This window comes from Sebastes fasciatus, chromosome 10 (assembly GCF_043250625.1).
Source record: "Sebastes fasciatus isolate fSebFas1 chromosome 10, fSebFas1.pri, whole genome shotgun sequence".
NCBI classification, from domain to species: Eukaryota; Metazoa; Chordata; class Actinopteri; order Perciformes; family Sebastidae; genus Sebastes; species Sebastes fasciatus.
The window spans coordinates 27300537-27328021 of record NC_133804.1 but is presented as its reverse complement, the minus strand read 5'-3'; the positions used below and the strand labels follow the sequence as shown (position 1 = coordinate 27328021).

Here is a 27485-nt window from a genome sequence, read left to right as displayed (position 1 = left end):
GTGCAAAACAATGTAGCTGGAATTTAATCAAAATAAACATGTTCAAGTTTAATTAAACTGCTTTCTCCGTTACAGATTGCCTGAAGTACAAACACTGGAATAAGATTACCAGACACAGTTCAAGCAACTTTGGAAATATTCAAATTGGAGAAGTTTGCAAAAGTGCAATACTGTAAAAAAAAACAAAAAAAACTCAGCTGTATTAAATTACTTTTGTTTCAAAGTATTGAAGCTCGCATTTGATACAAATGGCCTTCCTCAGGTGGCTGTCATTGTTATGGTAAACTGAAACACATTTCCTGCTTCGTTGGCTCCCTTGGGTGTTGGGTGAATGAGGCGGGGGAACACCCTCAGTACTAATCACTGAACCACACTCAGTCCCTGTAGGATCTCACACAGTGTTTTTGTGATTATAACAGAGAAAATAACTGCATTTTCTCTGAAACAAAAGATGAAATCCGAGGCATTTTTTGTTATTGCGCCAAAAAAAAGTTCAATAATTGTAAGTCAGCAGTAAAAAAAAAGAGCTGATTGTATTAAGATGATATAATAAAAAGTAATAATCCCAGTGGGAGCATGATTTATCTTCAGATTTTAAGCACAGCTGGTGTTCTTTAGATAACAAACTGTACTAATATGCAAAAACTTCTTAAAAAAAACACATGAAAATGGTCTCATTCTTTAACGCAAACTCCCTTTAGAGCTTGAAAACAGTTACTCACAGTTAGTGTTACAGCTAGTAGCACTTTTGCGATTATGTATATAGCATATCAAATAAACCGTGCAAAATGGCCTCCACTTCCTCTCACTTCTTCCTTTTCTTCATTCTGTTTTCGTGTGTCTCCTTGAAGTAGCTTGCTTAGTGAAGGAGGAGCAGCGAGAAAGCATTTGGATCCACCCAGGGACTCTGGAGCTCGCTACACAGCAGCAGTTTAGCTAACAATAGCCCTGGGTGATTAGTTTAAGCACTAGGAATGTGGTGTGGGAAGCTAATATTTTTACAGTAGATCTACTAAGGCAATGTGTTCTAGGTAGCTACAATGTTTGATGTGTAGTTCTACCTCATATTGTCAATTAGATCAAATCACCCTGACGCACACAATTGTTAAATATCAATCAAAGAAAAAGTTCCCCAAACAATAAATATGTGCTTTGGTTAAAATCCAGAGACGTAACTTGAATACGATACGTTGAGAACAAACATCATTATATCATCATTTAATGCGAGGTCAACCCGACCAGTGTTCAGTTTCAGATACAAAACAACGTTACAGTATCAGACAAAACCTTCTGTCTGTCATTGATGAAACGTACACAGCTTGTTTACTACAGTTGTCTCTAATTTCCTTTTGCAACTGTGCTCCAGAAACAGTGTGGGCCCCATGCGGCATCATTACCGCAGAACCAGCAAGGGGGCACTGGAGTTCATTTACATTTTTAATACTTATTTCACCTCCATGTTTTGGGGAATGGCTTGATAGTTGTTTTTACATGACAATCTAATCTGCAGAGCAGCGAGAGAATAGTAAATGGACTTGCATTTACAGTATATAGCGCCTTTCTAGTCTTCTGACCACTCAAAGCACTTAACACTACATGTCAGCAATCACCCATTGACACACACATTCACACACTGATGGCAGAGGCAGCCATACAAGGTGCCAACCTGCCCATCACGATGTAAACTATAATGCTCATTCACACACCAATGGTGCAGCCCTTGGGAGTAATTTGGGGTTCAGTATCTTGCCCAAGGACACTTTGACATGCAGACTATAGGAGCCGGGGATCAAACCGCTGATCTTCCAATGAATGGACGACCTGCTCTACATCCTGAGCCACACTTGTTTGGTCTTTAAAGGCCCAAAAACACATACCCGACATCAAAGAACTAGCGGCGAATGAAAGCCGGCGATTGCGTCGCCTCACGTCGCTTTTCTCTTGGCCAAAAAGTTGCACTAGAACCCACTGCAAAGACTACAGCCAACGGCCAACTACCACGTATGTTCTGCTTGAGATGAAATAACTCTCCCTACCAGCAGGTCGCCGTAGTCTGTAATCGTCATTAAAAAAGGGAAACCGGAAGACGGCGGATACGTAGAGGAAACAAAGCAGCGTTTGCCGACCACTTTCACACCACTCTCGCTCACCACTTAGCTTCATTCCAGATGGCCATGTCGTTGTGAAAATATCCGTGTGTTGGAATGATCAGATGAGATGAGGATGAAAAATGAGAAGAGTCTTCTGTGTTTTTCCTCTTGACTTAACTCGTTGGCTTACTTTCCTCACTTCCGTTTCTCTTCTCGTGCACCGATTCGTTTAAGCTGAACAGCCAATCCGAGTGATTTCTCTCACCGACGTGCTCCACCACCAATTCAACATGCTGAATCAGCCAAAAAAACTCCAGCACGGGCCGACTAGAGCCGACGGTGCGGGACACACTGCAAAAACTAGGCCGACAGACGTTCACCGACGGCCCCAAACTGTCCGACGGCCGACTGTCAGCTTGGTGTGTCAGGACCTTAAAGCAGACCAAGCACACTTCTTTCTTCAGTTTGCAATTGGATTCCTTATGCACCAACATTTCTTCTATTGAAGGAGCTAGTGGACAATAAATTAAAAGTATAAATTACATGCCAAGCCAATTTAACAGAATTAGAAAATTGGAAAGGCATTTTATTGGTTATTGAAGCTGATTTCCATATATTCCTGCCAAGTTAGATATCAGGAGACCAGTTTTGAAGGAAGCGGTAGCAGCTTGATTTCTAAAAAAAATGATATGAGGGGAGCTCTTTGGTGAGCGGCCCAGTGTAGCTGCAATGTTAGTACATCCAGCAGAATCTGATAAGATGTCACCTTAAGTATTTACAAGAGCTCATTCAATCAATTGTAAACGGTATCAAATGTCAACATCACTGTAAACACGGTTTCATTAATTTTTCAGTGATAAGGGGTTGACATTTTTGTATTTGGCTCACAGTGGCACGCTGGCCAGCCTGGCTAAAAGTACCGTCGAAGTATGCATTTTATCTTATTACAGATCGGATACAGGATTAGAGAGACAGAGGGCAAAATGCAAACCTACTTGAGTGAGGGAATTTTCTGACTTATCCTTTTGACAGCTAAGGAAAAATTTATATTTTTCAAGTTAAGTAGTAATTTTGAGCACTTAAAGCACTCAATCAACATGAAAGGGTCCTGATTTACATCACATGTCAAGGAGCATGTTAATGGTACGGTCTACCAAATAGAGCTATCAATCAGTATATCAGCACTATATTATTATGGATTGCAGATATATTGGTGCATATGTCAGCATGGAAGTAACAAGAAAACAACCAAAAAAATGCCAAACTAGGTTGAAAGGAAGTGAGAAACTGTGAAATTATTGAACTATAAAATGTTTCCCTTCGTACATGTCTTAGTCACACTAAAAAAGAGATCCGTATCAAGATTATTATATTTTTATGTACATATTTTTTTTATATCATGTGTTGATGTAAAAGAAAACTATCAGCCAATATATGTCATTATTGGATTCTTCAAACTCTCAAATATCACTATCAGCATTGGCTAAAAAATACAGCATTGGGAGGTATACTATACTATGTAGTATTGGGGCTATACTAACAAACCCTCAAATAGGTGTTGATTTTATGTTACTGTTAAAAACAATAATAAACAGTATAGAGCAGGGGTGTTAAACATAAGGCCCAAGGGCCAAAGGGTCCAATCCGGCCCACTGATGACTTTGAAAATTGTGAAAATTGCAGAGAAGTCATTAATTCCAATATATCAATAAAATGCACTGCTATTCCTATTTGTCCACTGGGAGTTACACTATCCCAATAAGAGTAGCAGGTCCTATGCTGGAGACACTATTATAGATCCCATGTGCTTATGTACAGGCTACGTGACACAACACTGTCAAGCGTAGGCTTCATGCAGGAGCCGCTGGTGGAAAAATGTCTTTGTCAAAAAGGAGAAAAGTGGACACAAAGTGTTGAGTTTTCCAAGAAAAACGGACAAGTTCCTCTTTCTTCAGAGAGGTAAATGGGAAGCCAGTGTGCTCGGTGTGTTCACAGCACCTTTCAGGGCTCAAGGAATATAATATTCGGCACCACTATCAGATTCAACATGGCAGAAAATACAAAACTTGAGAAAGACAACTGAGAACAGAGAAGATAAGTGAATTGTTGGCAGGTTTGAGGTTAACAGCAGTCTGTTTTTAGTCATAGCCGAGAGATCAGCGAGACATCTCAGGCTGTTCATCTGTTTGGTAAATGGATTGTTCATTAATTGTGAATGTATTCAGAATATACTTCTTGTTATGTATAGTTATTATGCATGGTTTTACTGGTCCGGCCCACTTGAGATCAAATTGTGTGTGTGGCCCATGAACTAAAGTTAGTTTGACACCCCTGGACTGGAAACCAGATGTTCTGTTACTAAAAAGAGAGAAATATTTTACATTTACCGTACAGCAGAGTAGTCAAGATAATTTGCTGACCAATTTTGCTAAGGAAACAGATTTGGAGACGCACAGTAAACCCTTTTGTGGATTTTTCTTTTGACTCCTCACAACCACTTCTTCACATTAAAAGTTTGTTGCCACCTGCAGACCCGGGGCGGGTTTCATCAAGGTCTGTTTGCCGAAGATAAGCCCCGAATGAAACTCCGCTGCAGACAGACCCTTCTGCAAAGAAATCATTAACATGGCCATTTCTCATGGCACTTCACCAATTTCTCCCATCGCGTTTTTAGCATCCTGAACACTGACAGTGTCTACTTAACTTAATGACTTTCTTGACTGCTTCCAGGTAAGTGATTGGGAAGTGTATAATCTTTTAAGAGGGCTGAAAGGTAACGCTTAGAGGAGGGAACGGCTAATAATGTTTTATTATGAAAACAGATTAAATTAATCTTTGGATTAATCAGTTGCTCTATGGACTCCCTCGCGGAAATCTTATTATACCTCTCTAACAACACTGCGGTGTGCAGCAAGCTGCTGTCCACACTGCATCCCTTGAACCACTGCCATTCATTAAATTTTTTTACCAGAATTCAACAGTAATTCCTGTTTATGTCATCTATGTTTGTGGTTATGAAATGTTTTAAAAGATTTTTTGTCAAATAGATGCATTAGAAACTGAAGGCTACAGTATTGGAGGTAAACTGCTGCTGTGGGAGGACATGGTGTCTGAGTTCTGAGCTTATCTGTCATGGCAGCTGTTTTATAAAGGCATCCACACATTCAAGCCTCTGTCTGGCCAACCCTTACGACATCTCACAGTCCATCTGCTGCCGTCTGCTGACAATATCAGCGTTCCCCATGCACTCACTACTCTTTATTTACACTCTTTATTCTCATAACATTAAAAGACTCAAACAGATTCTGAAGTAATAGAAACACACACTGGAGATATTCTGCTAACTTCTTACAGTCTGGCAAAGTTTGTACTGCCAGCAATTTCAGTCGTTGACCTATGAACAAATTCAGCAAGCCTCCAAACAGCAAACATGATGATGGATTTGGCATTTCTTTGCACTGCTGTTTAAGGGCCAAGTGCCGAGGGCAAATGTTCCTGAGATGAAGAAAAGTTTTATTTCTCTCTGTGTGTCAATATATCTTCGATGGAACGATGCAGACACTATTTACAAATCCATTATCAGTCACGTGTTTTTTTTTAGCAGCCTGTATTTTAGCTTTTTTTGGGTTGAATCTTCATCTATTTCATTTTAAATGTAAATACACTTAAAATTAAAAAAAATATAAAAGTAGGGAGTAAGCAGCGTAAGTGACTGATTTATTTTTATTTGAAGATGGCCCAGATCTCAATCTCTCTTGGCACCTTCTTATTAGGAAAGCGAAGAAGCTGCCCAGAAGCTAAAGTTAGCTTGGCCCTGGTCCTGATAATGCAAGCAGCAACAACATCAACAGTAATAAAACAAGAACAGGACACGTCATATTAAAAACACAAACCGGTATCACGCCAAAGTGTGCAATAGACCCCCCTGTCCACCAGAGGATAGCGTGTCAGTGTCATGTTTTGCCTTGCCGAGGTGTGGATTTTACACGCGTGTATGAAGGTGCAGTACCAGCAGGGGGCAAAATAACCACTTAGTTAGGTTTAGGAAAAACAACATGCTTGGCCTTAAAATAAGTATGTAAACTAAGTACAATACGTATGGAAACAACGTAACATAACTACAGGAAACACGTCACAAACGTCACTAAAAAAACATCACAAGTGTCCCTGACGTACCTTACAAAACAAAACACCTGTCTCCTGGTTTAAAGTCCTGTGTTTGTTGGACCCATCCTCCTCCCGCCCACCATTAGCAGTCTCACTTTTTATTCTACGCCACTAACTCGGAGAGTAGCATATTTACACGGATGCATTTACATTGCAGTCAGTACGGACTACATGGCGTACAAATGGCACGCAAAAAACAAGAAAGGCGTTCTTATTACATGCGTTTGTCTTGCACAATATTGTGTCAATCATATGCCAATTGGTGCGACCGGGCTGTAAAAACATTAGTATGAATGGAATGAGGCAGAAAAATCATTATAAAGTCCTGGATATAACAAAAAGACTGTAATAAAATAGTATTAAGGCAGTGCACTGCTGAGGTGACAGAACACTAACATGCAAGCTTTTGAGGCAAGCTTTTGAGAACAAAGACCATGCCAGCAGATGTTATAATACCAAAGGAAAGACTGTTTCATATGAGTCACTACAGCAAAAGCGTGGTCACCCTTTTTTTTTTAACCTGGACTGTGGAACAGTCATATGACCTAAATTAGCAGAGCTCAGAGCACATTAAGGAGTAAAAAGGTCACTAATGCAATCAGGGACCACCATTAATGTGATTTATATTCAAATAAGTTTCAAGCAAACTGGCCAGCGGGGCACCCAGGTAGCTCACCTGGTAGAGCGGGCGCCCCATGTACCAAAGCTGAGTCATTATTGCAGCATCCACTCTCCCTCCCCCTTTCCAATATATCTGTCATATCTATCTAATAAAGGCAGAAATAAATTAAAAAGAAAAAAAGAAACCTGGCCAGCAGTTTAAAAAGCCAGAATTGGGGCGGTGATGGAAATTGGTCAATAGCTGGGCTGCCAAAATTTCCCCAATTTGAAGCTGACATATACACATAGATTATCATATTGGGAGTTGGAGCCATCGATATATATCCCAGTTTGTGTACCTTATTTAACCAATATAACCACATCACACACTTCAAGGAATGCAAAAATTGTCTTGATTGTTATTTGGTTTCATTACTGACCTATTTCCAACTGTTTTCATGAAGGTTACAGTGTGAGTTGACACAATCTCTACTGCCAATAACAGCACAGCAACACTCTACTTGTTCCAAGGTGCCCCTTTGGTTTGCTTCTGAGGACACTGTGTCATGATGGCAAATAAGTTCAGGGGAAAAGGTTATTGCTTCCAATCTGGCGTTGGTTGGGGAAAAAGGAAACATGATGAATCTAGGCTAGAGGGCACTACCGTGGCCTAATTATAGTCCAGATGGTCAGAATAGGTAGAACTTCCAACAATTAATTACTGAATGTTCGTGTGCTACACATGGCCAGCATCCCTCCAAAAAGGGGTGAGCAAGCATATCCTGTTCTTATTAAATGGAATAATTGAGATTGATTATTTTTGTGCATAAGAGATTATTGTTTATACATGTCAGGTATAGCTTGATGTTTACATTTTAACACACAGCTTTACTGCCTCTGTCACATTTGATTTTGTTGGCAAAACACATCCTCTCTGGGGAAACTCCCAGCCATTTTATGATCCTCTTCATAGCGACTGTGTGTTCTACCTGTTATCTCAATGGTGTGCTGTTTCTGTGATGACATAAACGTCAAAAAAGCATAATCTCTTCACTTGATCATGACCACACTGTACCAAATTCGGTGTGTACACGGCTATCTGATTGTGCTCCAATGTTTAGGGGACTTAAGTGTTTCAGTCAAGGAAATTAAAGTGCCTCCGGGGTAAATCTTGAAGGATGCGGCTGTGATTTTGAGCGGCGGTTATTGTGAATTTCTGGCACCCGATTTGCAAAAACAAGGTGGCTCACGAGGGAACAGAAAATAGAGCTCTGCTTTTCCCAACAGACGTCTGACTGGTCAGACGACAGGAAGTTTTATCTTTCCCTGCAGATAGACTTGGACAACTTCCTTTCCCAGTAATATGAAGATGATGTGTGGTTTTGCCTTGGCCATTGGCCACCCTATTTTTCCCTGTGTGACAATTAATTTGATATATATCATGTATGACAAAGCCCATGGGCCCCATTATAGAATCCAGGATATCCAAAGGGTCTTCTGAAGACACTTCAAACCTATCTTCTTTCGACAGATACAGTGCACTCCGTTCTGCTTTAATAAGAGAAAAGAGATGCCCGTGTCTTCCCATACGGAAGTCTATTTTTACTAGTTGATAGCTCGCTTCAAGTTGGAGGATCTGGGGTGCACTTTTTTTTTTAGAGGGGTATGGAGTGCAGTGGTGGAGGAGAAAGGGAGGGGGTATTATGGAAATAAGTTGTAATTAAAGTGGAGAGCGTCAAAACAGCACAACAAGACACAATCATGGAGATTGTGTGATCGCAAGTGCGAGATAAGACAACCATGTGTAGATGTAACAAAGAGGAAACAAAGGGATTTTACTGATGAGTGGTGAGGGTAACTTGCTTTGATGTGGTACATTTTGTGCAGGGGTGTGTTAGAGTTATGGTAATGACTCACCAGAAGTACAAAGAACTGTTAAGCAGCGTGTCATGTTAATGTAGACCAATGGGAGAAGTGGACTTTTAGTCTGGTGCAGCAGAGGTTATTTCAGGACGATTTCACAAGCCACAGTTCGTTTGGCTGGTCCGAATCAGAGTGAAATTGATAGTTTTGGTTTGATTTCTATTTAGTCTGGTTCGGTTTCATAGTGCACAAATTAAAGCGGACCAAATAAAAAAATGAAGTTGCTGAGGGGCGTGTATGAAGGAGCAAATTTATCTTTTTCGTCCCGAGAGCTGACACTTCTATGCAGGGAATCCCGTTTTATCACTTTGAGTTGGCACTGTTCTACCGTAAGCACAAATCCCTTCTCCTGTATGTTCTCTTCAGCCCAGATGTCAAGCAAACTCCGGACTTCTGCAGAAGTCAAGGTCAGTCCTCTCCCACTCATGTTAACCTGTCGTTTACCTGTGTCCATCTCAACAAATGCCCACACAGGCAGCCTGCGTTTTGGTTCGCTTGGAGACGGTTCGAGACCAAATGAACCGCACCAGAGTTCATTAAAACGGACTAAATGTTGGCTTTTGAAAGCGCCATTATTTCCTCAACAAAACTGCTTTCAAAGGGATGCATTCACTGGGTTTAACATCCATCATATCAATATTGTGTCATGCAATAAATGCCTTAGCAGCTTTATAAACAAAAGCTCAAGCTTTTCTAAGATGACACATATCAGCAGTCACAATATCACGTCACCAAGGTTAACCTACTACTTAAGTTGCAAGTGACATAAATAAAAGATTAACCTGGAAAGAAGAAAAACAAATATTGTGACTGTGGAAAGGGATATTCTGAAAGAGCTGTAATCACAGTTGATGTGAGCTGGGCGTGTATCGCTTTCAGAAACTCTAAAACCACGAATTAACTGCAGACTCTGGCATTTTTTTCTTTCATTAAAGCGTATGAGAGCAATTACGTATGTGAACAAAATGAAGGAGTCCTGATGTCTAATGCATTACAGCTTGCTCACACCCCATGGCCTTCCCTTTTGTGTTTCCACAGTGATGCTGTGATAATTCACTCTCTCTGTAAGAGCTCCTTTTTTTTTTGCTCAGTCACTCAAACAAAAGTCTTCACTTGACTCATCAAATTCTCAAGGTGCAGCCGAAAGCAATTACAGAGCCTCTGGGTGGAAGAGGTATAGCCAAGGCCCCTTTCTTACTCTGCCCCTAATAACGCTCGCCTTACAAACAAGATGAATCATGCTCCTCTTTTCCTTAAGCCTCAGCACTTTGGTGAAACCTCTCAGACAAGCATTGTATGCTCATTACACGGACACCTCACTGCTGAAAACAATAATGGCTCAGATTTCCACACCATTTTAGCAGGAGGAAGATTAAGCCTAAAGCACGACTCTGTCGGAAGCACCATGCATAAGATGCTCCGACGAGGCTCTTTGTCTTTTTCTGAACTCTCATACTGGTTTTGTACGGCACGTAGCTCCTATCTGAATCTACGGATCTCCGCCATTTATGTTTTTTCCTTTCGTCTCACTGTGCGTGGGATTGAAATGGTAATAGGTGTGATTCTGACACATGATAGTAACACAAGAATCGCAGGTTACGAGGTATGTTTTCACGTTATAATTGGGGACTCGTGTAGAGAAGATGCATTCATCACTCACTGTACCATTCTCCCCTGCTGCAGCATCCTATTACTCATCTGCTCCACATGAGCAGATGAGTAATAGGATAATAGGCTGGGTAGTATACACAAAAGTTCTGTTGTAAGATGGATGCAGCTCAGTAAGGCAACTCAGAAACACGCAGGCTGTTCTGATTTTTCCACAAAGGGCATCTGGCATCATGATGTGTCTGTAAAGTTTGGTGGCACTGGCGCTGATTTTATGGGATGACACGGATTTACCCCCATCTGTGTGTGAGTCAAAAATAATAATTTCTCTGAAGGCAGACACAATATCAGCGTGGCACACTTAAGCTATTTCAGGCAGCAAGGGAGATATCCAAAATCCCACTTTAAGTATTACAGATTACGAAAGCTATATTACACATTTTATTCGTTATATAAAACACTGAAACCAGGAATTATACAACCTCTAAGCATCTTAATTAGGCTACAAAGTGTTTCTAGCAACTGATTGAATGCAGACACATGTACACGCTGACAATTAAAATAAAGGGCGGGTCAATTATTTTTGTTTTTTTGGGGGTTTTATATCATTCTGTAGCTTCACAGTGGTGTTCCTTATGTATTCAAATCCGAACATTCAAAGTATGTATATTTTAGTGTCAAAATGCCATTTTCCCAAGCCCTTCTAAAAAACATTTCCCAAGTGACCTGACAAGTTTCTGCATGATGACGCTGCTACGTACACAGCATATATACATCCTTATGGTCAGTTTATAAATATTACATACGTTAAAGGGACTGTTTGTAACTTTTTAAGCGTATAAATGTACCGGGTCGGGACACATGCGCGCTCGCATATGCGCGCTCACGTGTGGCTGGAGCCTCGTCTCCTCTGCCTGCTCGCCTTCACTCAGACAGCGTGCGTTCTCGCGTACTCGCTCCACCTCTAGACGTGAACGCGCGCTCACTCCACACTGCAGAAGAGTTAGTTTAGCTCTGAGAATATCTAGTGAATGCAGAGTGGACGTTTGTGCAGAAATAAATGCTGTAGCTCCTCCAGACCAACAGAGGTTTTCCGTGTCTTGTGAAGTGACGGGGCTCCTCAACGAGTTACGTTATCGTCTCGTTACCGACCGGGTGCCGGTGTCTTCGGCTGCCGGCTGCGGTCGGGAGGCGATAACGTAACTCGTTGACGAGCCCCGCTGCTGAAGCAGGAAAAGCCAACACTAGGATCAGCATTGATTCATGGAGAGACCTTGGTCTGGTCAGCTAACATTACTGCCAAACAGCTGAAATATAGAGTGACATTGTGGTTTTAGCTGACGTGTGTCGCCTCACTGTTTTGAGCGATGCTCGTTCATGTCTATTTAGAGCGAGCAAGCGCGAGCCCGATACTGACTTTCGTTGATTTCAAAGCCACAGGTGTCGCTGTTAACAAGCATTTCTGAAAGTTACAAATAGTCCCTTTAACTTAGATGACGGTCGGCATACTCCCAGTTTAGAGAAGCAGACAGGAGTACAGGCGCAAAAGCTAACCAATGTACTGCTGTGTGGACGCCACGTAAATTCAGATCAGAAGATTAACATCTTTAGCTTTCTTTGGTAACATACGTCACTACTTTTTGCAAACACCTGAGTGGGTGTTTCCATTTGAAAAAAACAGAAGAACGCAGCTAGACCCATCCTTTAATTAATCTTAATAAATGAAAGAGCATTACACAGAAATGAATGCAGATATGACTCCCTCTTCCTCCCCTTTTCCCCTTTCCAGAATATCAATTCACAAATTAAGCCATTCAAATTAATTATACAGTGTTTAGATAAATTAACCTTAATGGTCCTAACGGATCAGAAAGACATTTAATAATATCTTTTTAATAGAGATCTGGATTAAAGGTGTCTTACCACAGTGATTCAGAGAGTAGCCTACCGATACTGCTATGCTGCAGAAAAAGCAAAGCAAGCCAGAAAACAGTCCCTTAGAAAGCAGAATCCACATCTTCATCCTGTGTGTGTTTGTCTCTATCTCAGAACAGAAATCTCTCCGGAGTATAACAGCTGCAGAAAACTACGGCAAAAACAACTGGCTGGACATTCTTCATGCAGGGAGGAAAAATTTGCGTTATTTTTGTTTTTCTCTTCGTTTTAAAGCAAAAATCCGTTCAACTTTGTGAACACTAATACGCACAGGACACAGACAAAGAGGGTTCAATAGGTCTGTTTGTCTGCTAATGCAATCGGAGGCTGCTAGCTAGTTACCTAGTCTGGTTAATTAACCCCTGGAGGATTAGAGAGAGCAGAGGCTGCGATCTCAATAGGCCTACTGGGCTCAATCAAGACCACAAACTGAACATTGTATATGGCATAAAAGTGTTGTAGTAAACACATTCTCTTCCCTCTGCCAAACCCTGGGGAGCTCTTAATCAAACCACAATGCACACATGATGGTGCCTCCACACCGAACCGAGAGAAGAAAAGAGAGAAACTTACGAGCCCCATGGCCTTTTATCTGAACTCCTCTGTGACATTTTAACTCTGCTGCTCTCCGCGGAGACTGTTTGTGCCAAATGACGGGAAGAAATCACAATATATTGTTGGGGAATTATGCTTTTGTCTTTAATTACGTGCTTCACCTTGTATGGTTTTGTTTCCCTCACAGAGGAGTGAGTTAGCATAATGCAATTAGAGTCATTTCATTGATCTATGTTATGTCACTCAACACAGAATGTGATCATTAGCAATCTGTTGTAATGCAACTGTTCTCCGATTTAATCTAATGTTGCAGGCGTTATGAGCGTAATCTGTCCAAACGGCGTTTTTTCTTCTCACGTGATGAGCGCCAATGTCACTGTTGTTGCTTAAAAATGCCTTTTTCTTTACATGAATGGAAGATTAACTGTATTTTATGTATTTGTAAGAAAATAAACATATCTATATTCCAGAAATTTGTCTTTTTAAAGATGTATTCTTTTACTGCACCTGTTGGGAATGATTGATTATTCAGGAAGAAGGGTAAGGCTGATAAAACAAAGTAATAAATAATGTGCGGTGTTCATTAAATGACATCTTGATGGCGTCTTGCTTCTGTATCTGTTTCAATCAGCGTTGTGTAGCGAGACATAACATGGCTGGAGGTGGGGTAATTCAAACATGGTGAAGAACGGCAGCTTTTTCTCCGTGTTTAAGTGCAACTGTACTGGTATATACAGTAAGGAAGAGAGCTCTAAAAACACCCAGAGACACGTTGTTTTTGGTAACTGGTGGTAAACATCAAAAGAACGGGCAGTTGGAGGAAGACAGTATCGGTTCCCATCATATCATCGGGGAAGGACATTTATCATCCGTCGAGGCCTTCTTGTAAATCACCACAAGGTCTTGCCCCCAAATTACCCAGGACACAGGCGGAAAATAAATAATTAAAAGCCCATTCTCTGATGTAAGGTTCCTGAATGATAAATGATGAGGCTTGAACGGCGACCACGAGGAGCAGAGTTCTCACGTCCTTCGACAGTTTGTGGAGGGAGGTCAAGGAGATGGGTATGCGGTGTATGTACATGGGTTCCAGTATAATACGAGTAGACCGACTAGTAGAGAAATGATCTCTAAACAACAGGGAGTTAATGAAGTTATACATTTTATTATACAACGATAGGGCTGTTGCAATAACCGCATTATCCCATTATTGACAAGCCAATCAAAGGGTATGGCAAGCATCTGCCACGACCGCTATGTATATGTATTTTTTTCAATGGGAGCGGCGTGTATTTACACTATGCTACAAAGGCCAGCAGCGCGACGAGACGCTGAGCGTCTGTTCTGCGCTGCACATTTGGTGTTTTTTTCTGGTAGCTGAGAGTTGAAAAATGTTCAACTTTGGGAACAATGCTGCGCTTGTCACGCTTTTCACAATGGACAAATAGCACAAAGACCAACTGTCACATCCTACATGTAGGCTACGAGTGCTGAACAACAACAACAATGGAGGATAAATCAATACACATAGACCTACAGTATGTGCTTCGGACTTCCCCTCATTCAGAGCAAATACTCTACCTTGTGCCAACATTTTTACTCCTGCGGATATTCTGTATCATAGCAACCAGACCCAACCAAAACCTCTCAGCTGAAAAAAAAAATCCTGTGCATCATTGCCCTTCTGTGCTCTGCATTTAACAATAAACAAAAAAATTAACAATAATTTAAAAATCAACAAAATACCTAATAGTAGCCTAAGATTAAAACATATTTATATAGCACTAAAATCAGGATAAACTAGGTATTTACAAAAAAAAGGCAATAATACCAATCATTGTCACCGCAGGGGAAATTCTTTCAACGCGACATCCCTATACTATGATTACGATTTCTGACTGACACCTAAAACGTCGTCAACAGTTTAACAAGTGTCCTACAATTAGTGCACAAGGTAACCATAGCAACAGGACTTTTGCATTAAATGTCTTTGTCTTTAAATGACTGTGAGCATTCATAGTTTAATGATTTTATTACAGAAATCATTATGTGTCCTGGATCGTTTTCCTCCGGGACTTGATTAGAATTAGGGCAACATTGTGATTGGGGTTAAAATGACTACGTCATTAAGGTTATGGGACGTTTGTCGTTACGATTAAAATAATAAACACTACAGGGCTTTGTCACTTGAACATAAATATATGTAGTTTTGGGGCATTTGCTAAAACAACGTTGCTGTAGTATTTGTTGGGAGGAAAGTCTCAGAAAATGTATATCTACATCCAGGGGTTAGATGTGACATTTACAATCAAATACCAGGCACTCAAGTGGAAACATGCTTTATCCACCGAAGGATATATTTACACTAGAGGTTAAGTTATCCACTTGAGCGCCTGGCTTTGGATTTTATATTTGTTATATTTGTCTTTTTTTCCATTTCAAGAGCGCCAGTGGATTTTCTTCACAACAACTTCCTAGTCCTGAATATTTGTTGCATTTACAAAGTTAAGTCATAATCCATCTGAACTTAAAATTGAAACTTACATGCAGTAGTCCTTTTATATAACATGACAATCATAAAAAAGGGGCATTTAAATTGAATATAAAGTAACTTTCTTTTAAAAATAAAACAGATTTGTCTCTGTATTTGTATTTGTATGTTTTCCTTGTGAGACATGAACACAGCGGTCTTTGAAAACAAATTTCCCTCCTGGGACAATAAAGACGATGTATCTATTCATGCACTGCAGTATAATACTAATATTACACAAGCAGGACAATATCTGACAGCGTCAGCAGACCGTTTATCAGACCATCCTATGTTTTATACGTGATAGTTCTCATTGTGAATCGTATCAGATATTAGATTAGTCGTCTCTTATTTTGAGGGCAGCTATGTCTGGTTGTTATCTCTCAAGCGCTGCCCCAGAAATTACCCGCCTATCTCACATCTATAAAGAAAGATAGCAGCAGAACTATATCTAAAGTTCAGGTTGTTGTATAGATTCCTTGTGAGCACACAGACCTGGTAAATCTGCCCTCTAGATTTTATGTAGCCACAAAGTGACTAGTGACTTTGCTTTAACGCTAAGGTGTGTTTTGCATTTTGTTTTGGATTTGAAATCCTAACATTCATCCTCTGTGTTGAAAAATAACAATCACACCTACAATATGTGGAATAACTTATTATGTGTGAATGTAGAGTCATTTCATGGCACCATTATCAATTTCACCCATGTTTACTGACCAGTTAACTAACAAAAACATTGTATTAAAATAGGAAGCAGAATATTACACGCACAACAAAAAAAGGTGGCAAACAATTTAAAAACAATCATACACCTGCAGAATAAATGATGAAACTATAAATACTCTACTCTAAAAAGGTATATTTTGACTCCCAGAAGACCCAGGAGTCTGTAGTCAGAAAACCATTTTCACTACTTTTAAACATCGAACAACACTTTCCTTAATTCACCCATGGAGCTTCATCAGCTGACGTTGGAAGAATCCCAAAACAGATTTATCATATTCTATAAATATAATACGGTCAATTCAGTCACAGTTGAAAAAGCAAAACCCTGAAAAATAAAAAAGTTATTATTCAGTGATGGATAACTGTAGCAAGAGGCAACACCAAGAAATAACCTACGACACCATCCACAGGTCCAAGTCATGTCATAAGTGTTTAGAGTTCTCTCAGCATCCACACACAACATAAAGGATAATGACTCGTCTAGATATCCAGTGATGGAAAAAAAGTGAAGTGAAATTTGGTCCAGTGGAAAGAACTGTCCAAATCCAAAGTTTCTGAAATAACACTGCTGACAGCTTATATTCTGTGCAGGTACTCAGAAGAATCCAGAAATTTCAAAGGATTTGAGAGTTTACTTCAGAAACAATATTCTTTCTAGGTGGTGAAAAAGCTTGCAAAGAATAGACCGTCACGGAATAATAAAACCCTCCATTAAAACACACGCTAATGAAATTCCTACTCGGTTTAGCTGCTCCCCAAAGCAGAGTGAGGCAGGGTTCACTGCGGATTTTATAGACCCCAGATGCTGTTGAGGAAAATCATGTCTTCATCTCTATCATGAGCAACATCGACAGACTAATATCAAATGTCAATATTGCCTTGATATACAACATTGGTTTATTCTCACAAACACAGACACAGAAACGCTGGCATATGAGAGTTTATGTTCAGTGTTTAGCCCCCTCATATTCTCACTGTGCAATACTGTGGCTTAGTTATTATGTCACACAGTTGGGTTCAAACTGACTTTCTTCCTCCCTCTGAAAACCTATGAGATGAAAGTACAGAAACACCTTTCTTATCTGCAAAGCCCTCTGTGTGATCCTACACAACCAAGTGTCCTATAAGACGGTAGCCACTGTTCTGGCCTGGAAATATGTTCTCTACAACATCCACTGGATCACACTGTGCCTCATTAGCAGCTCCTAGTTCCTGCTATTGTCACCTCCAGGCTAGACCACTGTGAGCCTCTTTGTTTTTTTTTGTCATCTTTGATGCAACCATTAAAAAAATGTGCTCCAGATCTGCTCAGTGCTCGAAGTGGGCCGGTACTCACCGACATTCAGTACCGGCACTTCTACATTATACTCATTGGCGTACCGTTTTCTTGCGTATCGACACTTCTCACAAGCTGCCAGTACTCTTTTCTTCCCTCTCCATATCAGGTTCTTTGGGAGATTCATAACAGTGCAGCGCCAGCGTATTTGCGCCTCGCCTCATAAGCCATTTGAACATAAAAACTATGTGGGAAGCATCAGGACGAGCCGACGCACGGCACAGGGGATACAATGTGCACGTCCTTCATAATTTTTTTTTAATTTGTGAACAAATGTAATTAAAGAAATATTTTTTTATTACTTTTTGGGAAAACATTTCCAGAAGAATTAAATGCTCAGACCAAGACTGTGATTTGTATAAATAATTAAATAATCATTTATTTAGTAATAATAATAGTCCGAAATGATGTCAAATTGCATAGTTTTAAGTCAAAAGCCTTAAAATTGTTCTCTTTAAGTGTCTCTCTATCCTGCTGCATAATATATAGGAGCATCCTGACTGCGACACTGCTCCTAAGACCTGAATGATACCCTACTAAAGGCTACAAATAACACAGGAATCACTTTAACTATCATCACTATGGGTTAATATACAAACACACCACCTTAACCCTATAATGTTCCAGTTGGACTATTATTGGAGTATTATAGGCCTACTATGCGCGATGCATAGCTCAAGTATAATGATATAAAAATAAAAGCACAGCTAATTATTACTGACAAAGAATAACATGCTTAAAGAAATAATGAGAAATATGAATTAGTCGCAAGAGATTACTGATACTGGCCGATAGATACACACACCAACATGTGAATAAGAGTACGAGTTAGAATAAGAATAAGAGAGTACTGACACTTATTTTCTTCCACTTCAAGCACTGGATCTGCCAAGCGTAATTGTAATGTAAGGAGTACAAAAGGAGAAAAGTTCATTTCTGCATGGGCGCACACACACGCCTCACCTTTTCACTGTGTACCAAGACTTTGCACTTTCCAGTTCTCTAAACTTTGAGCTGTGGATACAACTTCTCTTTCCCCACCCGACAACTTTGGGATCATAACATATTGTAATGTAAACTCAGATAAAATGAGCCCCAATTTGCCTGTCTTAGGGGGCCCTGCTGTATGTGGTTCCATCAGCTGTGGCAGAGAACATTGTGCCATATTCACTCCTAGAGATGAGATTAGATCGGCACTGAGAGATGTACTCATCCACGCGCAACCTTTCACAATATGTCACTGCGACATGAGGGGGAATTCAAAAAAGTTGAAATGTTAAAGAGTTTTGTTGTGAAAGCTCATCCTGAAGAGCTTTGTCATTACTTTATAGAAGGGAGAGAATTCAGAAGTTAGGTGTGTGGGGTGTTTTTCCACATTGAGGTGAACAAAGACTCAGTAAATGGATCGATGCCCAGTTAACCAGAAGAGACTTGGTGATAGTTCCCATTGATCTGGAAAATGGTAGGCCCACACATTTTGAGCTTCTGCATGAATTGACGAGAGCGAGTTTTTGTATCCAGCTTGGAGTAAAACACATATATGTACCGGCCTTAAGTAGTTTGCCAACTGTTGGATCAATATCACCCATTGTAAGTAGCTAGAGGTGGGCGCTAAATGCTTAAAATCAAAATGCAAAAGCAGTGTGAAATGTGAAATAATCCCTCACGACTGCACCCCAGGTAATGCAAGTGGGCCGAGAATACACACACTGTTTCAGACTTGATAGCGAACTATGGATTGTTTGAATAATAATACTGCGATCTATCGTAAAAGCACTCCCAACATGCATTTGATTGAGACGTCAATTTCTTGTTCACCTATGCATGAAGCAGCTATAAATGTAGACATTTATGTTTTTATTATCAATATATAACTCACTACGGGTGGCAGCTGAGATGCAGCAGGTGCTTTCAGAAGCAACTGTCAGGGGTGTATTGCATGTTTGCTCCTGCTGTAACTAAGATGAATAGCCAAATAACTGGGACCTGTATTACAGTATGTTCAGCTGTAAAAAATAATGCGGTATCTGAAATGAAAAAAAAAAATAAAGTTTGTAATTGCTGAGTTTCATGTTGCAGTAATGGTACACAAGAGAGTTGACAAAAAGTTTTGCTCCAAAAGATAAAAAAAAATCCACCATGTAATAAATTAAAACACAGTACGGGGTTGACAATATTATGTACTTTTAAATATTGGATCATATATATTTTCCATAATGTGTAGAATGACAAAATATTTACACATAATCAGGGAATGATAACATAGATACTGCGAACATGATATATCTACCATCATGAATTCAGTTATCCATATTAGTGGGTACTGTTCTCTCCCATTAAATCAACAAGTGAGTTGGTTTTTATGACCGATTGTGGAGGCAGAACAAAGCAACAAAACATTACCAACTGAGATAACAACATATTATAAAAAACATCATGTTCAGGTGCTGTTAGCACTCGGTGGCATTTATGTGATTAGTAGACGTTGAAATTATCAGCTCTGCCCACTGCCTGAGAGCCGCGCCTTGCCTTAAAGATCTTTCCCGTTCAATTTAACGGCATGTTGCCCCCGTCCTCCTTAACTATTTTCCTGTGCCGTTCCGAGGCAGTGCATCACTTCTGCTTTTCTCATTGGACAGGACACCCCACAGTCCTGGCTGTACATGGGTGACCATTACACCCCACCCCCACCCCCCAAACTCTGCCGCATCACTTAGCTCAGATTTAATTAACTCCAACCAGCCTTACTCCTGGAGTGATGGCTGCAGAGGACTGCCCATTGGGGGTTTCTGATCAAGAAGTGGACAAGAATACAAACTAGGACTTCAAGCTGAAGGGAAACAGAATCGCCGGCTGGTGATCGTGAGGCTTACGAAGTGCGTGGAAAGCAACAGTGGGATTGTGCTCTGTGCTATGGGCCAAGGCTTTTCCCTCCACACCCAACCCTTTATTCTACTGGTACCCCTAACATCCCTCCCCTTAGCTCCCTCTCTGATTTTTCACTCCTGTGCTTGATTAGGCCCTACAGTTAAACAATGCTTTCAGCTTCCAAGGGTCTTACTTTACCAGCATTAAGAAAGGGGGGTGAATTATGGCTGACACGCCACAATTCACCGCTGGTTCTGCGGCTCCACTTGTGGGTGGAAACCAGCTAAGAAACGCATGCACACACTGGGGCGGATATATAATATGTTCTATGTGGTTGGATATAGCGGGTGGTCTAACGCTCTACTTTAAAGTCATGCGAGAGTGGCATCTCCATTTAAAACGACTCCGTCCGTCTACTCTGGCCTACGTTCTTCCTGGATACCAAGTGATACATGAGGACTCCTCCACAACAGTGTCAGCAGCACCATGACAAATGTGCTAGCGCTGCAGAATGCTTGTACAAGCACAAACATATCTGGACTATTTATCTTCCTGCTGGAAAAATGTATCAGAATATGAAAGCATATCAACCACATCCATTTTGTTTGGAATCAAATCTGACAATAACAGGCAGACGTTGGGCCGATGATAGATGGCGAAATGTAGAAGAAAACAGAAAATAGCAATTTCACACTAAAATTATTTCGTGTTTAATATCCGGTTGGTTTCCTCCCAGCTATTCACATTTCAGTTGTGAAGAAGCAATTCTGAAGTTTGATGTGCCTTTAAATAACTGTGGTCAGACATACATCACAGACTCAAATTTTTATATATTTTGCTCTGTGGATCACCTTTAGTTAGACCTCAAATTTATCTACGGTACCCTTCCAACATGCACACTATCCTTCTTTTATGATCGAACAATTACGCTCTGCTCACACATGTACGGTGTGTGACTTTCCAGGGTGTTTCCTGTTCCTCCCGCGGATAAAATGTAATATGTCTGACTATCGGTGTCTGCCTGAGGGGGACTTGACCTGGTCCTGACCTGCTTACAGAGTGGATGCTGGGATACGTGCCTGGTCCTTATGACCCTGGTCTAAGCGAGTATGGAAAACAAAAAAAGAAATAAAAGTAGATATTGTGATGTTTGATCCTAATATCATAAAAATTGTTATTGTTGATTTAAACAGTTGAAAAATTAAATGTGTAATTAATAAGATTTTCACTGCTCTGTATCATAACATGTCATATTTTGGGAGCGTTGCAATACCTAAAGGAATAGTAAACACTTTGAGGAAATATACTTGAAGTGTTCAATTTCCTGAGAGTTAGATGAAAATATTGATATCAGTGTCATATCAGAACGGTGGATATGAAGCTGGGGCCAGATGCCAGTTCCCTTAGCTTAGCTTAAAGATTGTAAACAACCCTTTAGGGGTGCTGGAAGGCAGATTTTGTAACCTTTGGACTGAGCCAGGCTAGCTGTTTTCCTGTTTCCAGTCTATGTGTTTGGCTAAGGTGACCGGCTGCTGGCTGTAGCCAAAGAACATTTATTACCAAGTAGTGAAAATCAATTGTTTGTTCCATTGCAACATCAGTGCCCAGCAGCAAAGCTACACTTCGGCCATTTTGGACTGAAAGCGACTACCAGACGCCAGTGGAACGTCTGCCTAAAAAGTGCCATATAAAAGTAAAACAAAATTCTAATCTATTGTCATATTCCAACGAAATGGCCTGTGTTGAACAATAGAATATTATAAATATAATAAGCGTTTTCAGTCCAAAACGGTGGCGTCATTTACCGTACAATCGTCTCATCTAAGAAAGCCAATAAACTTATTTCTCAAAATTTCATATTTATTTCTTTAAGAGCTGACACATACTGTACTTCACCAGGTTTTGAGATTTCACACAGGGTTTTACAACTAAAGTCTGTCCAGACACACCACCTGTTCAAACATGTCCTGTTATAATTTCTTTGGTTCCAAACAGGAACTCAATATAAGTGAAATGGAGATCATAGAATACGGTCAAAATTCATAATTATGCCCTTTTGTGACCTACTAATGTACTCAATCAATTTTAACTTCAACTATTCCCTCTGACTTGAGTAAAGTGTGCAGGTAGCAATTACCGGACTTGATTAATATGTTTCATTACTTCACACTTCTGCACATTATGTTTAATCTCACCTTGGCACCAACTGTGGTACCTCTATTGCCCTTAACACGGAGCCGATTCCTGACCGACAAAAGTAACAGGATTCCTAACAGAGCTGTTCCAACATTTATGCGGACTGAGTCAATGGCACATTTTTCACTCAGTTCGCTCCCTGTGAGCAGCTTGAAGCCTTGCTGAGCACATTAATCCTCTGGGATGGGGGCCCTTTAGAATCATTTATTCACAGTTGGGGGTAAAGCGCCGAGGAGTCAAAGGTCAGTACTTGGCCATTCATACCACCATAACCCTGGGGCTTTTCCATCAATGTACACTCTCCATCTGGGCGAGACACCACAAAGGTCGAGGCACACATTGTTGGGAGTGGTGCTTTCTGCGATTTTCTGGTCACTGGTATCTCAAGCAATGCCGTCACAGTTGGATTACCATATGCCATCTGGTGCATATTTTCATCCAAAATTGCTAACAGTAACATGAGTGGACACACTAGCCTAATTCATGCATGAGGTCGTCATATAAAGGTAAGAAAAGCCAACACATATTTTCATAATACTGAAAATAACTGTAGTGATAGATATAAATAAACAGAAAAAGCAGGCCCACAAATAAAGGAGGTAAATTTAACAAAAGGAAATGTACATTTAAAAATGGCTCAAACAGCATGTGCATGAGCCATTAAAGTAAACATCAACAGCCTTTAGCTTAATCAGGAATTCCATAGGCATGCAATCAGATTTCTTCTACGGGTCAAGCACTGTAGTACACAATAACTCTAAGGCTAAACTCTCATTGGACATTCATTGCCAGAAAGCTGCCTATTCATAAACAGGGAAACAATAACAGTATGACACAGTAGCTGAATATTTAAATAGCCCGAAGAACAATTCACATGATTTCACATAATTACCATCCATGGATGTCTATTCAACACGGAAGCAAATAACTGCTCTTGGTAGAACATGAGGGGGAAATTAAATGTTGAGTTTTTCTTTATAAATACCAGATTTTTTAGTGGCATGAATCCATTTTGTGTAACCGTGGTCTAATGAATGCGTGTACTCACATACTGCATCTTTTCCCACTTTGTAAAGTTTGTAAAGTTGGTGATGAGATGCTGAAATCATTTACAGATACACATAATGCCAGATTAACTGACGGTAGGTCATGCTGCTACGTTGTGCCAACCGCTGCAAACTGATCCAAATTTCATCTCTGTAAAAGCCCTGATGGGTCCTGATGGAGAGACTGATGGGGGGGAAAAGATTGGCACAATGCTTTGAGGACCTAGTTAGGCTCCCTGCCATTCTGTGGTTTCACATGTACAGAACTTTCATTAGAAGTTGAGATGCACCCCTCAGCACTCCCGTCAAAAGCAACATCAGTGGTGCTGCTTTCGGGAAATTTCTTTTCACCCAACTCTGTGGTGCGTTGTCACATTGGCAGTTCTGTCTCCATCCATCTTTCATCTTTGGCACTGTTTGTGCTTTCATTATAACAACTCATCTTCATGTACTCAGTAATTTGCCATTCATGGTCGCCTATGGGGCCATAAAGCAGAAGCAATGATGGAAATAGACAATGATAACTATGGCTAGGATTCTATCTTGGTCCTCAGCATTGTGCGCTGACGCACATAAAAGGATATGTTTCTTCCCTTAAAGCAATTTTTTCACTGAAACTGTGCTTCAAAATGAGTGAATGAATGTTATGGGGAAGGGTTTGACACCCTTCCTATTGAATGCAATTTTTTAAATGCTTTTTCTAACATTTTCTTTTAAAGTTTCTTTTATGAATAGCTGCTTTAGTTGAGGGATAAAAGAGAGAGGCAATTTACATGTGACAAGGTGGATTTAAAGGACATCCAGGTCTTTATGTTCCTTCTAAAGATAGGTAATAAAATCAGAAGGAGACCAGAGAAGAGCTACAGGTGCTTTTCCCACGTACATTACAAATGGGTGGCTGATTGAAACCAAGTTACTCTTGGAGAGGACCCATGGTAAAAAAGGTCAGTGCTTTAACACTCAGTCATTTCATCACACATCAGGGCCAAAGAAACATGAACTACAGCGAGCTATTTTTACCACCTGATTCAACAGAGATATGGTGAGAGTGGAGGAAGGAACTACAGGACAGTTGAAAGGTCCTTTAGTCAACAGTCCATGTGTGATGTTATATAAAATAAAATGAAACCATGTCCAGGTAAAAAAAAAAAATCCACTGCATTTATAGTACTTAAAAGTGACTGTACAGTTAAAGTGGTTGTGGTTCTTAAGTGCCATGATGAGCCTTATATTCCCAACGTCTGACCCTGAGATACGACATGAAAAGGTCTCTCTGGAGGTGTAATGCACTTGAATTGTGCCCTCAAGTTTAGAACTAATGCTTTATAGAGCACTCCATCACATCCTGGTAGAGGTCAGACCTCTGGAGAATGCAGACTTTCTCTGAAAAGTTTTTTCCAGGTGTAAATGCAGCCACATCTCTGTCATTGCATTACACTTCAGGCAACATCCTCACTCTCTCTCCATCTGAGTGCAGTGGAAACCTTAAGTGCCAGAGGACGATTTGAAAACCTTAAAAGCACCCATGCTTGTCTTTGTCTGTGTCACTTGCTTTCCCCCTTTTATGTAATCATAGAAACTTCAACCCTCTGCTCAAAAGAAAAACAAAGGAAAGTGAAAAACCATAGCCTGTATATAAGAATTGGACGTAGTCACTGTGACATCATCGATTGGTTTGTAAACTGCAATTTTGAAACTTCGAGTTTGGCATTTCGGCCTTCACAATCTTGGTTATTTACAACCAGAACTGACAAGAGAGGGCAGAGCTAAGTACAACTCAATGCTGGATAAGACATTTCAGGCAACCAAAAAGGTTAGAATTAACTTTTATGAACTGAAAACACACTGTGAAAGGGTTAAAATTGCAAGACAAGGACAACTCCCAGACTGGACGACGTCGTGGTAGCGACCTGTCAATCACAAGGTAGCCACGCCCTAAAGCATCCCCTGCTTTATGGTCTATTTGACTCTAAATGGGACCATAATTTACTAAATGAACATCATGCTGTATTGAAGAAGACTTGAAACTAGCGATTGAGACCATAAACTCATGTTTTTCAATGATTACTGAGGGAATAAATCAAGTGAGAAGTAGGCTCATTTCTCATAGACTTCAATACAATCAGATTTATTTTTGCAACCAGAGGAGTCGCCCCCTGCTGGCTATTAGAAAGAATACAAGTTTAAGGCACTTCCGCATTCACTTCACACAAAAACAGGAATTGTTTTAAAAGTGCAGTATGTAGGATCTGGCACCATCTAGCGGTGAGGTTGCAGATTGCAACCAACTGAAACTTCTCGAGAACTATGGTGGCCAACGCAAAAACCTGATTGAACCTACGTAGAGCAGTGTTTGGTTTGCCCGTTCTGGGCTACTGTAGAAACATGGAGGCCGGCTCCGTGGAGAGGATCCACTCCATATGTAGATATAAACGGCTCATTCTAAGGTAACGAAAACACAACAATGCATATTTTCAGGCGATATTACACAAAAGAAAACATACTTGTTAATATTATATTCAATTTCTGCCAACAGATCGCCCTAAATGTTAATGCTACACACTGTTCCTTTAACTCAATCGGAATTGCCTGCGCAAACACCTCCGTTGGGTATGAGCCTTTCAGTATCATAAAGAATCATAGGCTGATATTTCTAACAAAATCATTACAGTAGGGGAACTGAGAGGTGGGTGTGGGTAAGCAAAGATGAATGTACTCATTCAGCACTCCACCCCACCATTCAATTCAGTGGAAGTGTCCTCGTATGTGTAGCCGCTCTTGAAGGGTATGCTTGTCTGAGTTCTGAGGCTACGCACTGAAGGAACAGGCAGCCAGCAGACAATCACAGAGGAGCTGAGTGCGTCCATTAAGGCTGTCAGTTAGCAAGGGCCTTGATTAATTGCACACTGCATAGTGGCAAATTAAGGCGGGTTTCCTCCCCCCACCACCTCCCCCCAAATAATTAGGTAAGAATAGATTGCCAGAGAGAGCAGGGTGAATACAGGAAGCCTGACGTCTCTCTGTCTGTCTTACATGTAATAAAAGCATGGGTGATAACCGTGTGTGTGTGTATGTATGTGTTGAGGAGTATATTTGCATGCATGACTGTAGCTCGTGTGAGTGACTGAGAAAATAATGATGGTGCTGATGGTGCATACATTTATGTCTGCCCTCTATGGCACGTGCTTGTAAGCTTGTATGTGCATAGTGTAAGGCAGGGGTCACCAACCTTTTTGAAACCAAGAGCTACTTCTTGGGTACTGATTAATGCGAAGGGCTACCAGTTTGATACACACTTAAATAAATTGCCAGAAATAGCCAATTTGCTCAATTTACCTTTAACTCTATGTTATTATTAATAATTAATGATATTTATCTTTGTGAAAACACTGATCATGTTAATGATTTCTCACAACAAATATATAGAAACAGATAAATATCAATATACAACACTTTATTTTTATATTTTCTCTAAGTGCACATGTTTTTCAAATTTTTCAAACATTTGAAAATGATCACTTCTACGACAGTCTTGTGAAATCACAATATCCCATTTTAACTAGCTAGCCACTAACATTTTTTAACAAATCATGAATTACTTTGCACCATGTTTGTACAAATAATAACTCATGTAAAATACAAAAATCAACTCTCAAATTTTTAAATAAATCATGTCACACTTTGAACTGGACACCAAATCTGTTATCTGTTTCTTTGTCAGTTAGTGGGAAGCCTGGCATTGCATGCTGTTAACCAGTGTGTTGTACTCTGGTGTGTAACTTGACACTGCAACTCTGAGTGAGTCTTGCAGATGTGCATCAGTGAGGCGTGTTCTGTGTTTGTTCTTGATGAAGTTCATGTCAGAAAAGGCTGATTCACAAAGATAAGTTGAACCAAACAGGCTT

The 27485-nt window shown here is 40.3% G+C and overlaps 1 protein-coding gene across 4 annotated transcripts in view; it reads right to left on the bottom strand.

Annotated features, from left to right (window-relative positions):
- The window catches only part of lingo2 (leucine rich repeat and Ig domain containing 2), a 247894-nt gene that overhangs the window by 19807 nt on the left and 200602 nt on the right, over positions 1-27485 (bottom strand). The window contains exon 5 of one of the 4 annotated variants that reach the window (XM_074649224.1): positions 12312-12349. The exons of the other annotated variants lie outside the window; for them this stretch is intronic. The gene's annotated coding sequence lies outside the window, so the exon portion shown is untranslated. The remainder of the gene's footprint in view (positions 1-12311; positions 12350-27485) is intronic. 4 annotated transcript variants of the gene reach the window in all.